This window comes from Lithobates pipiens, unplaced genomic scaffold, assembly GCF_037356315.1.
Source record: "Lithobates pipiens isolate NorthernLeopardFrog02 unplaced genomic scaffold, aLitPip1_a1.2 Scaffold_44, whole genome shotgun sequence".
NCBI classification, from domain to species: Eukaryota; Metazoa; Chordata; class Amphibia; order Anura; family Ranidae; genus Lithobates; species Lithobates pipiens.
In genome coordinates, this window is record NW_027507870.1 from 5,938,249 (window position 1) to 5,954,225 (window position 15,977).

Consider the following 15,977-nt stretch of genomic DNA (forward strand, 5'->3'; position numbering starts at 1 on the left):
CGGCCTCATTCCAGTTGGTGTCCCTAGACCATTTTCAGAATTCAACAGTGTAGTCCTCCACTGGTCTTTTCCACTGGGTCGGGGTGTGTAAGATGGACTTGGCTTTGGCTGTACATTGTGGGTCGTCATACAGCTGGGCCATAGCATTAAAAACTCTCTACAGAGTCCAGAAGGGAGCTCTTCTGTTCCAAGAGGTTATGGGCCCATGCTTGAGGTTCTTCTGATAGCAAAAAAAATAACAAACCCCACTTTCACAGATTTAGAATGAAAAGTCCCTGGGTTGGAGGGCCAAGTATAACAGGAAAGCATTTTTGAAAGCTCTGAATTTTTATTTCGGATTCTGGAAAACCGTTCTGGAGTGGGAACCCTGGTTTCAGGGAGGGTCATCATCACTGCAGGAGCTGGGTTGGCTTGGCCTTGGGAGGAAGATGTCCCACTGGCTGATACTGGAACTGCATCCAAAGGAGTCGGGGAAGTTGTTAGGTGTTGAAGGCGACCCTCAATTTGGAAATAGCCATCTTGCAGTCTCTGGACAGCCTGTGTAAGGGCTGCAACCTGCTGGCAGAGGGCATCGAGAGGAGAGCCAGCTCTGTCAGCCTCTGACATAGCTGGTTTGTACTGTCAGGGTACTCACCAGGGCTGAAATGCTGAGAGTGGCTTCCCTTGCAACTGAGTGCACTATATCCCTGAAGGTGGCACAGGGGGTATAGGTCACAGAGAGGCATGGGTCGCCAGCAGGTGGTCAAGGCTTGCGAGGATATCTTCAAGTGAAGAGTAGACCCATGCAGAGCGGACTTGTTGCTGGACCAATGAGACGCCCGGCTCGGACTCAAACACCTCGATCCAGAGACAGGAACTGGAGTTGGGCCAACTGGTGAGGTTGAGGGTCAAACACAGAGGTCTGGACATAGAGGAGTCCTTAGGTAGGCCGAGGTCATACACGAGGGTCAGGCAAATAGAAAGGATCCTGGAGCAGGCTGAGGATCAAACACAGGATCAGGCAAAAGCAAGTCCTTAAGGCAGGCCAAGGGTCAAACACGGGATATCAACAATAGCAAGTCAGGGGTCAAGCACGGAAGTCAGGCAAATCGAAGTCCTTTGAGGGAATCCGAGGGTCAAGTACTGGAGAGATTCAGGGGTGGTCAAGATGATCCGGGTCACAACAGGCAGGCACAGGTACACAGAGCTAGGAACAGGAACACTGGAAGCTGAAGAGACAAACCAGCAACTAGCAAGGGCCAGAGCTGCCTTTTATAGGCCCATCAGGGGGATCTCACGCTGTGCGTGCATGTGCCCACGCCAATGCGCCGCATCGCGCACCTGCGTGTGTTGACTCATTTGGACCCATTCGCCCATATTCGCCGACCCGTCGGATCATGTACCGGTATGCGCTGGTGCGCTACTCTACCACGCAGTCACACAGGGATGCACTGATACTGACAGGCTCTGATTCTACTATTCCACTGACAGTGCTACGGCTGATAAGGGACAGTCCTCTGTTGCTTTTGCCTTGTCCTCCCTTTTCCGCAGCATAATTCATTCTACATTGCCGCACCCTTTTGACCAATCTGGGTCTGGTCCCTAAGGCATTCTCTGGCCATTCATTCAGGATAGGAGTGGCTTCCGCAGCTTTGCGCTAAGGGGTCCCTGCTCATATTATTAAGAAATTAGCCATTTGTCAATTTGGCTGATTGAATCTAATTTAGTGTGTAATAAATCTTTTGTTAAGTTTTCATCCTACTGTGTTATTTTTTGCCCCCTTTTAGGCATACTGACAATGTGACCCTGACACACCTCAGGTCAATGTGCTCTGTTGTTTCTTTGTTCTTTCCTATACTATCCACAGGTTGACTCAGAGTGTAAGGCTGAACGACTGTTGTTGTAGGTGGAGTCAGGCCGCATAAAGCCTGCCCTCCTTTGCCTCCTCCCCTTGTGATCGTAGGCTCTCAACAACAAAATTTCATGTGTCAATGGCCATTTTGTTGTGACCTGGCTTTTGTCTCCCATTTTCCATTCTTGTAGTCACCATGTGGTCATGTCTTGATTTCCGTTTGTTCTGGCTACCATTTTGTGTCTGCTGTGTTTGAGTGGAATTGCTATTTTGGTTTGTAGAGGCGCAGTTTAAGGAACCGTTTCCTTTTAAGTGGATTCAATCTTTTCAGTTTTTGTACCTTTAAAATGGTGTGTGTTGTTTTTGATTGTTTGTGGCCTGCAGTGGAAGGGAAAGGCTTTGGATGACCTCCTTCACCCGTCTTTTTGCAGGAGTTTCAGTTTTTAGCTTTTTTTGCGCCATAGATTTTTTTTGATGGACATGGTATGAGACTGGGCTTCCCCTCCCCCTCGCACTTCCTATTCATTTATATTATGTGATATACAACAGGAAGTTGGTGGGAGGAGCTTCTTTTTTTTTACTTGTGCTGGGAGGGACAATGGAAAACACTTTGGCTTTTGAAAGAGTGTTTTAAATTTAATTTCAGTTGTTTTTGTGAAGGTTTATACTGCAATACAGTTTTGGGTAGAGAGCAAACAGGAGGAATCCAAGTTATTGTTGTAATATCGAGGTACAGATAGAAGCCATAAGATTGTTTTGAATAGTGGAGGATTTTCATGGTGTTTTTTGTAGCTGTTGGACAAACACGTTTAGAAGGCTGTGTATCGCGAGACTGGTCGGGGTGTGTATAATAGTCAGAATACCAGTGTGAAATTGTATTAGCATAAATGTGAGTAGTATGCTAGCAGTCCCGCTCAGGCCATATACAATAATCGGGATGCGGGGGAAGTTATAGTGATAAAGGCGCAAACAATAGCTTCTCCGAAAGTAAAGCACAGGGTTCTCTGCACGCAGAGTCTGCCAATAGAAGCGTTTTGAATGGTCATGGGCAATGGGTTGTCCATGCACCCCAGCCAGACAGCTGCATAACACATGAAATATGGGTATGGGGCTAAGGTCATTAGACCCCTTAAAGATTGGCATATATGGCAGTACAGTAAGGTGTATTCCTTTGGAAGGTACTTTTGATGTCTGGAGGTACGAGACCCCAGAATAAAAATACTTTGGAAGTAGTTCAGCTGTGGCTTCAGAAATCTGTAATGATGATGAGTTGATGGATGTGTAGTACATGTTTGTTTGTATAAAAATTATCATGCCTGTTTTTGGACTTTGTGTGGCTGGTCAATTAAAAATTCTGAGATGCTCTCCTGTTTCTCCCATTGTATTTTTTTTTCTATTACTAAAAGAGTGAAGGTAGCATTCCATTTGGTTTCTTTTTTTTTTTCATTTTTGGTTTGGGAACTATTAAATATCTCTCCACATTTGTATCTAAATGTTTGTCTCATGTTCTAGTCTTCTCATTGTTTGTATGTGGTAAAAAGAATATGTTTGAACCTACTGCGACAGCCCTGGCCGGTGTATTGGGGTGAGTGGCTGGAGCCCCCCCATAAGCTCGTTAGACACACTACTATAAGGTGGATGTGTCCAAACCATCCGGTAAGAGTACCTACCTTCTCCAACTTGCTTAAAATCCATTTTCAAGAGGTTCTGAAGTCTGAGAACGTTGCGAGTTATTCAGCCATGAATACCATCTGATGACTCTAACAAAGCTCCAGATGCACCAGAGTGATTAATTTTGGGACTGTTTACACATATTTTGTGGGCTTCTTTATCACTACTATTTGTCTGTTTGCTAGAAACATATATTTTAATTTATTGAGATAGGTGCCTTTAAGCACTGCACTGATTTATATATGTTAATTTGAACTTGGTTTGTTTGTGTGCTAGCAGCTGGGTTGTGTTTTTCACAGGATTATTGCAGTTTTACTACTTTTGTATTTTGAATTAGCGCAGTGTTTTTCTTATGTAGATAGCTGTACACATGTATAAATACACACGTCTAAGAAGGTAAAGTATCATAGGCTATTTCACTGTTTCATTGTTTTTTTCTGCACCATTCTAAACCCTGCGTGTCTTCCTCCAGCTTGTAATGAGGAGGAAAAGGGGAGGATGATAGTGGTGAGAATGACAATTTTCAAACCAATAATACTAACCACTCTAAGGCCGCGTACACACGCGGGGACTGTTCGCCCAACTTTGTCCGTCAAACAGTTTCGGCAAACAGTCCGCTCAAAATTAGCATGGACGGACATGGCCACACACGACGAACGAACAGTTTGCTGAAACCGTGCGCGATGACGTGAACGGCACGTACGACGGGACGAAAAATACGACGTCCTATACACTGCATTATAATTTTCGGCGTGTAAATCCTTTCTGAGCATGCGCGTAACTTAGTTTGACGAACAAGCCTACACACGGGCGGACTGTTCGCTCAAACAAGGTTTCAGCGGACAGTTTTACGGAATTTCCGAAAAACCTTGTTCGTCAAACTGTCCGCTGAAACTGTCCGCTGAAAGCCCACACACGAGCGGACTGTCCGCCCAAACACTGTTCAGCGGACAAAGTTGGGCGAACAGTCCGCGCGTGTGTACGCGGCCTAACTCCAGCCAATTTTGTGTCCTAGTAGGAATGACAGGTTCCATGACTTTATTCCTTTGCTGGAATTTGAATCAACAGTCTGGTGAAGGACGCTCCCATCAGAACCTTTTTTTCAATGGTTCCAGGTATTACACCCCAGATGGTAAGATGCAGTGACCACAGTCATTAAGTTCCTACTTGTCTGGGTTATTACCATATGAGGTTTGTTTGGAGGTCAACCAAGACCAGAGTTGTACTTTCCTCTGCAGCTCTCAACATTCTCAGCTGATGGGATAGGTGCAGTCACTGTAATGCCCCGTACACACGAGAGGGATTAAGTCTGACAGACCTCCAAAGGAGTTCCGCCGGAGTTCCGCCGGAGTTCCGGCGGACTTTTCGACCGAACGGACTTGACCACACACCATCACACCAAACTCCGACGGAGTCGAACGTGATGACGTACGACTGGATTCGACGTAGGAAGTTCATAGACAGTAGCCAATAGCTGCCCTAGCGTCGGTTTTAGTCCGTCGGAGTAGCACACACACGAGCGAATTTTTCGAAGGGGACCGGGTCCGGCGGAGTTCCGTCGGGAAAATTTGAAGCATGCTTCATTTCTAAAGTCCGTCAGACTTTAGCAAAGCTAAAGTCCGTTGCAGCCCACACACGATCGGATAGTCTGACGGACTCAGTCCGTCGGAGTTTGGATGTCGAAAAGTCCGCTCGTGTGTACGGGGCATAACACGAACTTCAAAAGGTCCACCACAGGGTTCATGAGTCCCTCTTGGACCCTGACACAATAACCAGTTTACATTTTTTCTAACCAGGTGACTGGGCCATTGTAAAGAAGCTTGAGGGAAGAGACCAGGCCAGCCACTGCAAGAAGCTGCTCAACTACACCAAAGGATGAGAAGTATCTTTGTTTATTTATATTTTTAAAGTGTATTTTCCAACTAGCTAAGAAAGTGAAAAAGACGCATGGTGGGGGTCTACTCTGAGTCTCCACTGAGCTCTAGTGCCGGCGGGACATGCTATATGTGATGGTATCATGACAACTAGGTAGCCCACAAGCGTGTTTCAACTTTAGTTTGGTATCAATGTAGATCTACAGCTTATAAGGTAATTTCTCTAAGACAAGAGGTTCATGTGTGCTGGTGAATCTCGTCCCAGCATCTTATGTCATGGCCGATCGTGAAGATCTGATGGCGCGAGAAAAGGGACAGCTGGAAAGTAATTGCTTGTACACGGTGGGGGCTTGAGCTTATGAAACGATTGAACAATTTCTCATCCACTGAGGATGGGATGTTTTCATGTAGCTGTTGAAGTTACAAGGAAGCTCCCACAGTCCAAGGGGGGTTTCTGTGAATTCATAAGTAAAGATTGTTGCAGCTGGATTGGGGGTACTAGTGATAAAGTTGAGGCCCATATGGATAAGGCTTAGATCCCTGCAAGGCAAAGCCAGAGCTATAGCTAGTGAAGGTTGAAGTCCCTTTAAGGGTCTGGGAATCTTAGCAGATTTTATTTTTTATTTTGCAGCAGATCATAGTTGAAGGAAGCAGGGGTATATATATATATATATACATACACGCATGTTATTTTCGTTTCTATTCCTTCTATATGCCGTGATGAGGTGCTCCTGTTGTCTGATTGGACGACTGAACAGAGCCAGAGCAGATGACCACATCTTCCCCACTGAGATGAGACACCCCAAAGCCCAGCCCATGTACAAGACACAGAGAATCCCAGACCGACCGGCGATTACTACAGCTCACCATGTCCTGTCCTCCCTATAAGTAACTCCTCCTGAAGAACAGAGTCTACATGTCAAGCCGTGTTTTCCTTTTTCATTGACTCATATGAACAGTAAGGACTGATTCATTTCCAGGTGTAAGAAGAAGATCAAGATTCATTGAGGGACACATGGGAGCATATGACAAAGAGGAGGAGCTGTTGTGGATAATTTGTATTAATGTATGTTGTCAGATGCCTCCAAGTGTCAGTTTTGCTGTAATACTCCCATGTGAGGGTATTCGCACATACAGATGCTGGTGGAAGACAATTGGATGTGGATACCTTCCAGTGGACGCAGCTGATCTGTTTGCTCTTTTAAGGATGTTTCTTTATGCCTCACCAAGGGACTGGCCACTCCATGGTGATCGCATTCAAACTCCTAAGTAAGCAGGTTTGTGTCTATAGGAACCATAGCATAACCATACAAAATTATGGCCCATTGGGCCATAATGTAGTATGGCTCGCATTATTGGTAGCAGTGGGAGTGTGCACACGGTTGTGTTCAAAACCATGTGCTTGCCACGTGGTTTTGCACACCACAGTCTGCACACGTCACTACTGCATTTCTATTTGAATATATTCATTGGTTCTTTTGAATGAATACAAGTGTCTGATTCTGAAGCTAGCAACCTCTTTTGTTATCCATGTGTTTAGTATAAATAAAATCAGATTGGCTACCTGGTGCAGGATATACTGAGCTTGAGGTGATACCAGCATCTGTTTGTGTTACTTGGAGAGAAATAAAGGCACACTTTCCCTATAAGAGAGCTTTTTGTGTTTTTAAGCACAAAGAATGCTATTAAATTATATGCTTATAGGGAGAAGCTTAGAATTTCCCTGACAAGGGGGAGACAGAGGCAGAGGGGGTTACAGAGAGAGAGACAGAGGGGGTGACAGAGAGAGACAGAAGGGGTGACAGAGAGAGGCAAAGGGGATGACAGAGAGAGAGACAGAGGGAGTGACAGAGAGAGACAGAAGGGGTGACAGAGAGAGACAGAGGGGGTGAAAGAGAGAGACAGAAGGGGTGACAGAGAGAGACACACGGGGTGACAGACAGAGAGAGACAGAGGGTTTGGCAGAGAGAGACAGAGGAGGGTGACAGAGAGAGACAGAGGAGGGTGATAGAGACAGAGGGGGGGAGACAAAGACAGAGGGGTGACAGAGAGAGACAGAGGGGGTGACAGAGAGAGACAGAGGGGTGACAGAGAGAGACAGAGGGGGTGACAGAGAGAGACAGAAGGGGTGACAGAGAGAGACAAAAGGGGTGACAGAGAGAGACAAAAGGGGTGACAGAGAGAGACAGAAGGGGTGACAGAGAGAGACAGAAGGGGTGACAAAGAGAGACAGAGGGGGTGGCAGAGAGAGACAGAGGAGGGTGACAGAGAGAGACTGGGGGGATACAGAGACAGAGGGGGAGACAAAGACAGAGGGGGTGACAGAGAGAGACAGAGGAGGGTGACAGAGAGACAGAGGGGATGACAGAAAGAGACTGGGGGGGGGGCAGAGATAGATGGAGGGGGTGACAGAGAGAGACAGAGTGGGGGTGACAGAGAAAGACAGAGGGGGCGACAGAGAAAGAGGAGTGTGACAAAGAGAGACAGAGGGGGTGACAGAGAGAAACAGAGTGGGGGGATAGAGAGAGACAGAGGGGGTGACAGAGACAGAGGGGGGCAGAGAGAGACAGAGGGGGGCAGAGAGAGACAGAGGGGGTGACAGAGAGAGACAGAGGGGGGGTGACAGAGAGAGACAGAGGGGGGTGACAGAGATAGACAGAGGGGGGTGACAGAGATAGACAGAGGGGGTGACAGAGGGGTGACAGAGAGAGAGAGAGTGGGTGACATAGAGAGACAGAGTGGAGGGACAGAGAGAGTCAGAGGGGGGTGACAGAGAGAGACAGAGGGGGTGACAGAGAGAGGCAGAGGGGGTGACAGAGAGAGGCAGAGGGGGTGACAGAGAGAGACAGAGGGGGTGACAGAAAGAGAGACAGAGAGGGGTTTGCAGAGAGAGACAGGGGGTGGCAGAGAGAGACAGAGTGGGGGAACAGAAAGAGACGGGGTAACAGAGAGAGACGGAGAGGGTGACAGAGAAACAGAGGGGTCGACAGAGAGAGAGACAGAGGGGGGTGACAGAGAGAGAGACAGAGAGGGAATGAGAGAGAAAGGGGGTCAGAGAAAGAGACCACTAGTCCTATCTGGAGTCCCTCTAGTGCCCCTATGTCCCAGTGGTGTGCATAATGCTCAGTGCAGTACCTTGCATGCCAGTAGGATGTCCATGATGGCCAGCAGCTGGCAAAGGCCTGTTTTCATTCTGGGTGAGAACAGGGGGTACTTTGTTCCTTTGATCAGATCGGATATGATGTGACATGGATCTGTCCCTGGCTGCTTGCATTTCTTGTCCATCCTTGTTATCTGAACCCCCGGTCAGTCTGTCCCCCAGGCCTGGGAGCAGTGAGGAAGTTTAAGGAGTCCAGGGATGCCTGCTGTTCCTGGCATCTTTCTGCTCTCCTTTCCCATAGCTTCCATTTCCTGGGCCCCTTGCTCATGCGCAGACCGGGTGATGTCATCCTGCCCACCCCTTGAGGCCTCCGCTATCCCGCTCCTTGCACCAGTTGACACCGGCCCTGATAAACTGTGTACAGGTGTGAGCAGGGCGGGCACTAGGTTAAGGACTGAGTGGGTAACCCCTGACCCAATTCCTGATTCGGGGGGGGGGGGGGCACTTGCCCCCCCCCCCCTTGCCCCTACCTGCGGATGCCCATATGTATTGGGCAGTAATAAGAAATTAACACAGCATCATGTGGGGTACATGTATGGAATAACGTAACAACATGTGGAGATATCTAATAGTAGAAGGCTGAAGGGAAAGCTCACTTATACGAAGGTCACTTGGTCAATTTACACGGCTGTTTTTGGTTGTTCAGCATCAAGTTTACAAGACAAATACTAGAAAATATTTACCTCTCCAACATTCATGCCTAAGGATGAAAGGGTCTCCTTTACTTTTATCTTCCTTGCATTGATGGATTTGGGTTCCCCTTCTGATCTGTTAAGTGGACAAAAAAAGAACACATGAAAAAAAATGTTTACATACAAAATAAGTTTCTGTAGAGCCAAGACTTTTTCCTTCTGGATAGAGCAGGAAGTCATTATACTCCAGTCAGTGAGTGAATACAAATGTTAGGGTTTCCTCTGGAGGTTTCTAGGGGTTGTGGCCCATTGACCTCCCATTTAATGGGACTTGTAGCCAGGTGCTGGATGACAGCAATATGGAAAAGGAGACATTTTTCTCTTTACAATCAGTTTACTTCCACTTCCTGCAGTTGTGCTTCACTACCCTCTCCAGCCAGCAGAGGGAGAACTATAGCCAGGAAAGCCAAGCCAGAACACAGAGGATCATGGGATTTGAAGCCCAGGAAATAAGCCATATTGTGGAACTTATAGGCTCTTTGCACTATAATTCTCAAGAGATACTGGTGCATGAGAGCTGCTTTTCTGAAACTGCACAGCTAGGTTCTTCGTCTTAACCATAGGGAAACAATGAGAGGACACAGTGGTGGCCCAACCATTAGGGGTGCCGCCCCTCTCTCCTCGCCACCTTCTATATGAACAATGGATAGATTCTACAGCCCACGCTGCCACTCCATATTCAGGCATCCAGCCCCTTTTAGGACGCCAGGCGCCTGAATTCCAGCGGCTGGAGTGTTTTTTTTTAAGCACCTGATTAGAGCCATTGGCTCTAATAGGCTTTAAAATAGAGTGGCTTGTGGCGCAGAGCATTGCGCTACAAGCCCACCCAGGTGTTACAACAGCGAACAATAATTTGCTTTTGTAACACTGATCCTCAATCCGGCCAATCAGAATCGGGTCTGATATTGCCTAGAGGCGATTCAGTTCGCATTGTGCGCTATACAAGTATTTCATTCATTCATATCCGTTTTCCAAATGGCTGAAAGAGAAGACTCCCAATTGGCCACTGAAGGAGGAGAAATAGTTGACATGACTGAAACTTGAATATAGCTGGCAGAGGAATAATCTCTTTTTTTAGGGTCTTTTTTTTCATGATGACCACAGTATAGATAAGGTCTGATAAAAACTGGTTTTGAAATGATATCTTCAGACAAAGTCAGAACATCAGCATTAAATAGTTTAAATTATGTTTTCAGGTAATATCAACCGTCAGCTAAAATGTTAGTTTAAGACTATGTCTGAGAGGCTAGATTTTTGAATGGGCATTATGTATCTTGTGATGAACTCTGTCCTCCCTCCCTCCTTTGTGTTGTGCAATATTATTTGTCCATCATTTTTATATTGATGCAAGTCTTACCATGAAAGCCAAGCATTCATTCAATGACTATCTTGTCTTGTGAATTGAAAGCTTCCAGAGCTCCGAAAGAATTCTACTGATTATCCAGGACCTAAGCAGAATTAACCCTTACAGCATGGTTGTAGCGGTGGGATACAATGTTCATCTGAGGTAATGTAGGAATGTGTCTGTTTTTTTGACAGTTCTTCTTGACTTGGCACTGACAATACCGTATCCTTGTATAGTGCAAAATTGCAAACTGCTATGCTATAGGCAAGAACATTAAAAGGCAGAAAGTCTTTGGTAGACTGATATTGCAAATTGCCATGCTTTAGGCAAGCACATTAAAAGGCAGAAAGTCTTTGGTAGACTGATATTGCAAATTGCCATGCTTTAGGCAAGCACATTAAAAGGCAGAAAGTCTTTGGTAGACTAATAGTTTAATTGTAAACTACTGTGCTTTTGAGAAGCACATTAACCACTTAAGCCCCGGACCAATTTGCAGCCAAAGGACCTAGCCCCTTTTTGCGATCTGGCACTGCGTCGCTTTAACTGACAATTGCACGGTCGTGCGATGTGGCTCCCAAACAAAATTGATACCATTTTTCTTTTGGTGGTATTTGATCTCCTCTGTGGTTTTTATTTTTTGTGATATAAACAAAAATAGAGCGACAATTTTGAAAAACATTCAATATTTTTTACTTTTTGCTATGATAAATATACCCAAAAAATATATTAAAAAAACATTTTTTTTTCTCAGTTTAAGCCAATATGTATTCTTCTATATATTTTTGGTAAAAAAAACAAATCGCAGTTAGCGATTATTGGTTTGCGCAAAAGTTATAGCGTTTACAAAATAGGGGATAGTTTTATAGCATTTTTATTAATATTTTTTTTTTCACTAGTAATGGCGGTGATCAGCAATTTTTATTGTGACTGTGACATTATGACGGACACGTCGGACATTTTTGACACATTTTTGGGACCATTGTCATTTATACAGCAATCAGTGCTATTTAAATGCACTGATTCCTGTGTAAATGACACTGGCAGTGAAGGAGTTAATCACTAGGGGGCGAGGAGGGGTTATGTGTGACGTTATGTGTTTTTTTATTGTAGGGGGGCGTGGCCTGGCATGTGATGCCACTGATCGTCTTTCCCTATAACAGGGAACAGACAATCGGTGACAGCCCCAGTAGGAAGCACAGGGAGAGGTTTGTTTACACAGACCTCTCTTCATTCTTCAGCTCTGTGACCCGATCATGGGACACCAGCGGTGATCCGGTCCGCTGGTCCCACAGACACGGTCACAGAGTTCAGGACCGGGTTGGGAGCGCACTGCCGGCGGTGCGCTCCTGACCCATGGCTGGGCACTTAAAGAGCAACGTACAGGTATGTGCTTGTGCCCAGCAGTGCCATTCCGCCCACGTACATCGGCGTGAGGAGGTCCTTAAGTGGTTAATGCTAGTCTTTGGGAGACTAAAATAGAGACTTTTAAGGAAAGAGCTGGACAATCAATGGTATTCTACCAAACTTTTGCTTCTTCTTTCTATCGCTGAATATTATATTGCATAAGAATATTGTATTATACTGTATACAAATATTTTACTGTATAAGAATATTGTCTAGAGCTTTATTATTGTTGTACATTGAAAAAGTAAGGTATGACAATGACCCTTTGGTAAGTTTGTATAAGTTGTTTGTAACCAAATTAAGAATGAGTAAGGGAGAAAGTAAAGAATACCCCCCACCTAATCCCGGAGAGACATGTAAAGACTATGTGGTCAGAGTATGCAAAACTGATTATTTTTTGATAAATCCTTTCATATACGATCTGGCGGGATAAACTGAGGCCGCGTACACACGCGGGGACTGTTCGGCCAACTTTGTCCGCTGAACAGTGTTTCGGCGGACAGTCCGCCCGTGTGTGGGCTTTCAGCGGACAGTTTCAGCGAACAGTCCGCTGAACAAGGTTTTTCGGAAATTCCGAAAAACTGTCCGCTGAAACTTTGTTTCAGCGAACAGTCCCCTCGTGTGTAGGCTTGTTCGTCAAACTAAGTTCCGCGCATGCTCAGAAAGGATTTACACGCCGAAAGTTATAATGCAGTGTATAGGACGTCGTATTTTTCGTCCCGTCGTACGTGCCGTTCACGTCATCGCGCACGGTTTCAGCAAACTGTTCGTTCGTCGTGTGTGGCCATGTCCGTCCATGCTAATTTTGAGCGGACTGTTTGCTGAAACTGTTTGACGGACAAAGTTGGGCGAACAGTCCCCGCGTGTGTACGCGGCCTTAAAGTATGTGCAGTAGCTCACCCTTCCCGTACACAGGTCCAAATGACCAATTCCATATGGATATGGTCAGGGAACCCTGAGTGGGACATAAAGTACATGAAGGAAACAGGGACACCCCACCAAATAGGCCAAGAGGAAGCTACCTCTTCAGCAGATGTGATCCTTGATAGTGAATGACTTTGTCACTGGAACTGTCCCCTTACATCCATCATTCAGGAAAATACCTTCATGCCCGGTAAATGTTTTGGAAAGTGATTTAATAGGCGTCTTAGAAATTGAAATTTTTTTGACTCGAAGAGGCGGAATTACCACTGTTCTTCTAAACTGAAGTCCCTCCCCCATTTCCACAGAAACACCCCCTCAGGGCTAAAGACAGTCTTGATATAGGATACATTTCATACACCCCTTTCAAAGCCAGACTAAAATAAAGGAATTTTAAGACCCATCATATCGCCTTATAACACTCCCATAAACCCAGTCAAAAAGAGTGATGGATCATACAGGTTTGTGCAGGATCTCCGAGCCATAAATAACCTTGTGATTCCAATTGCCCCTATTGTATCTGATGTGCCATCTCTCATTGCCTCCATACCTGCCTCGGCAATGTGTTTTTCAGTTATTGATTTAAGTAATGTTTTTTTTCTCCGTCCCTGTTGATGAAGAGACACAACTACTACTAGTTGTATTCCTATAGAGGGCACCAGATAACCTGGAATCGCTTGCCATGGCTATATAGACTCAATGTCAGTCTACTCAAATAGCTCTCCAGGCCACCTTAAAGTCTTAGGCACCTAGCCATGGTTCCGCCCCTCTTCAATGACCTACTGTTGTGTGGTCCCTCCCAGGATGCCTGTCAGAAAGACTCTGTTTTACTGTTAGAACATTTAGCACAGACAGGTCACAAAGTATCTAATGAAAAGTTGCAATGGTGTCAGGAAACTGTTGAGTGTCTTGATTTTACTCTGTCCCCTGGTGAAAGGAGAATCCGTCACAAGTAGGGATGAGCTTCGAGTTTGAGTCGAACTCATGTTCAACTTGAACATTGCCTGTTCACCTGTTCGGCGAACAGTGAACAATTTGGGCTGTTCGCGGCAAATTCGAAAACCCGGGAACACCCTGTACAAGCCTATGGGAGAAATCTAAAGTGCTAATTTTAAAGGCTAATATGCAAGTTACTGTCCTAAAAAGTGTTTGGGGACCCGGGTCCTGCCCCAGGGGACATGGATCAATGCAAAAAAAAGTTTAAAAACTGCAGTTTTTTCAGGAGCAGTGATTTTAATAATGATTAAAGTGAAACAATAAAAGTGTAATATTCCTTTAAATTTCGTAGCTGGGGGGTATCTATAGTATGCCTGTGAAGGAGCGCATGTTTCCCGTGCTTAGAACTGTCCCTGCACAAAGTGTCATTTCACAAGGAAAAAAAGTCTTTTAAAATCACTTTGAATTGTCGGCTCCCGTAATACTGAGAACACTCAATGAGTGCTCTCTGTATTACGGAGCCGACAATTCAATCATTGATAAAAAAAAAGCATGGGGTTCCCCTAAATTCAATTACCAGGCCCTTCAGGTCTGGTATGGATATTAAGGGGAACCCCACGTCAAATTAAAAAAAAAATTGACTTGGGGGTCCCCCTAAATATCCATACCAGACCCTTAATCCGAGCACGCAAACTGGCAGGCTGCAGGAAAAGAGGGGGGGGTGAGAGAGCGCCCCCCTCCTGAACCATACCAGGCCACATGCCCTCAACATTGGGAGGATGCTTTGGGGGTCTGTGATCCCTCAAAGCACCATGTCCCCATGTTGATGGGGACAAGGGCCCTGGCCGGTGGTTGTGGGGGTCTGCCCTGTTTGAAATGGTAAGGGGGTACAAAAGTACCCCTACCATTTCACAAAGAAAGTGTAAAAAATGGTTAAATAAGACATACACACTTTTGAAAAATTCCTTTATTAAAAATAAAAAAAAAAGATTCCAGCGATGGTAATCCACTCTTGCTATCCAGCGATGGATGATCATCTCTCCTGGGTCCAGCGATGGCTGATCTGATCCAGCGACGGGTGATTTTCAGTCCAGCGCTGTCCATACATCTGTCTTCTATCTCCACTGAGGAGACACTGCGGGGATCCCAGCACTGACGTTTCTTATATTAGGAGGGCGGGGCCACCCATCACCTGACCCTGCCCCCTCTGACGCTGATGAAGGAAGCCAGGGGTTCCCTAATGACGTATGGGTGACCCCGCCTCCCTCTGATGTAACACAGGTTTCCGTCTGTGAAGTGGCACGTGTTTCCCGTGTTTAGAACAGTCCCTGCACAAGATGACATTTAACGGAAAAAAAGTAATTTAAAACTGCTTGCGGTTTTAATGTTATATCTGGTTCCGCCAATATGGAAGAAAATCATTAAGAAAAATGGCATGGGTAGCCCCCCCTGCCCATTACCAGCCCCTTTGGGTCTTGTACGGATATTAAGGGGAACCCCGTACCCATATTAAAAAAAGGAAAGGCGTGTGGCCCCCAGGCCCTATATACTCAGAACAGCAGTATACAGGCGGTGCAAACAAGACAGGGACTGTGTAGGTTTGTTGTGTTAAGTTAAATCTGTTTGTAATTTTGAACTGGTACATTTTTAAAGTGTAGCTCCAGTCAAAAAATCTATTTTTAAGCTTTTAGGAAAACATAGGGAAGGGTTATCACCCCTGTATAATTTTTTTTTGCTGTCCATCTTTTTTCATCTCACTTCCTGTTGTCTCCTTCCGTTTGCAAGTAGGAGATGTTTGTAAGTTGGATGTTTGAAAGTAGGGGCCTGCCCCATATGCTCTGCAGAAATGGGGGCCTAAAGTGTTGGTGTTGCCACAACACGGTAAGCTCTCAAAGTGACTCTTGGTGGGCGCTAGAGCCCCCTGCTGTGAACGATTATATCAAGAATTGTAATTACATGCCATTTTTGAACAGTGGTAGAAAAATTGGGCCTTTGGTGGTTGTGGTGCTGGTGCCACAACACTATAAGTCCTCACAGTTACTCTGGGTGGGCACAGGAAGGGGCCCTGCTGTGAAATATTATATCAAAAATGTTAATTACATGCCCCTGTTAAACAGGGGCTGAAAAAGTGGGCCTATACACT

The 15,977-nt window shown here is 45.7% G+C and overlaps 1 pseudogene across 1 annotated transcript in view; it reads right to left on the reverse strand.

The window, feature by feature from the left end:
• Positions 1 to 15,977, reverse strand: part of LOC143956910 (cytosolic phospholipase A2 gamma-like) — a 291,348-nt pseudogene that overhangs the window by 222,163 nt on the left and 53,208 nt on the right. The window contains exon 4 of the transcript XR_013269985.1: positions 9,220 to 9,304. The product of XR_013269985.1 is annotated as a cytosolic phospholipase A2 gamma-like (transcript). The remainder of the gene's footprint in view (positions 1 to 9,219; positions 9,305 to 15,977) is intronic.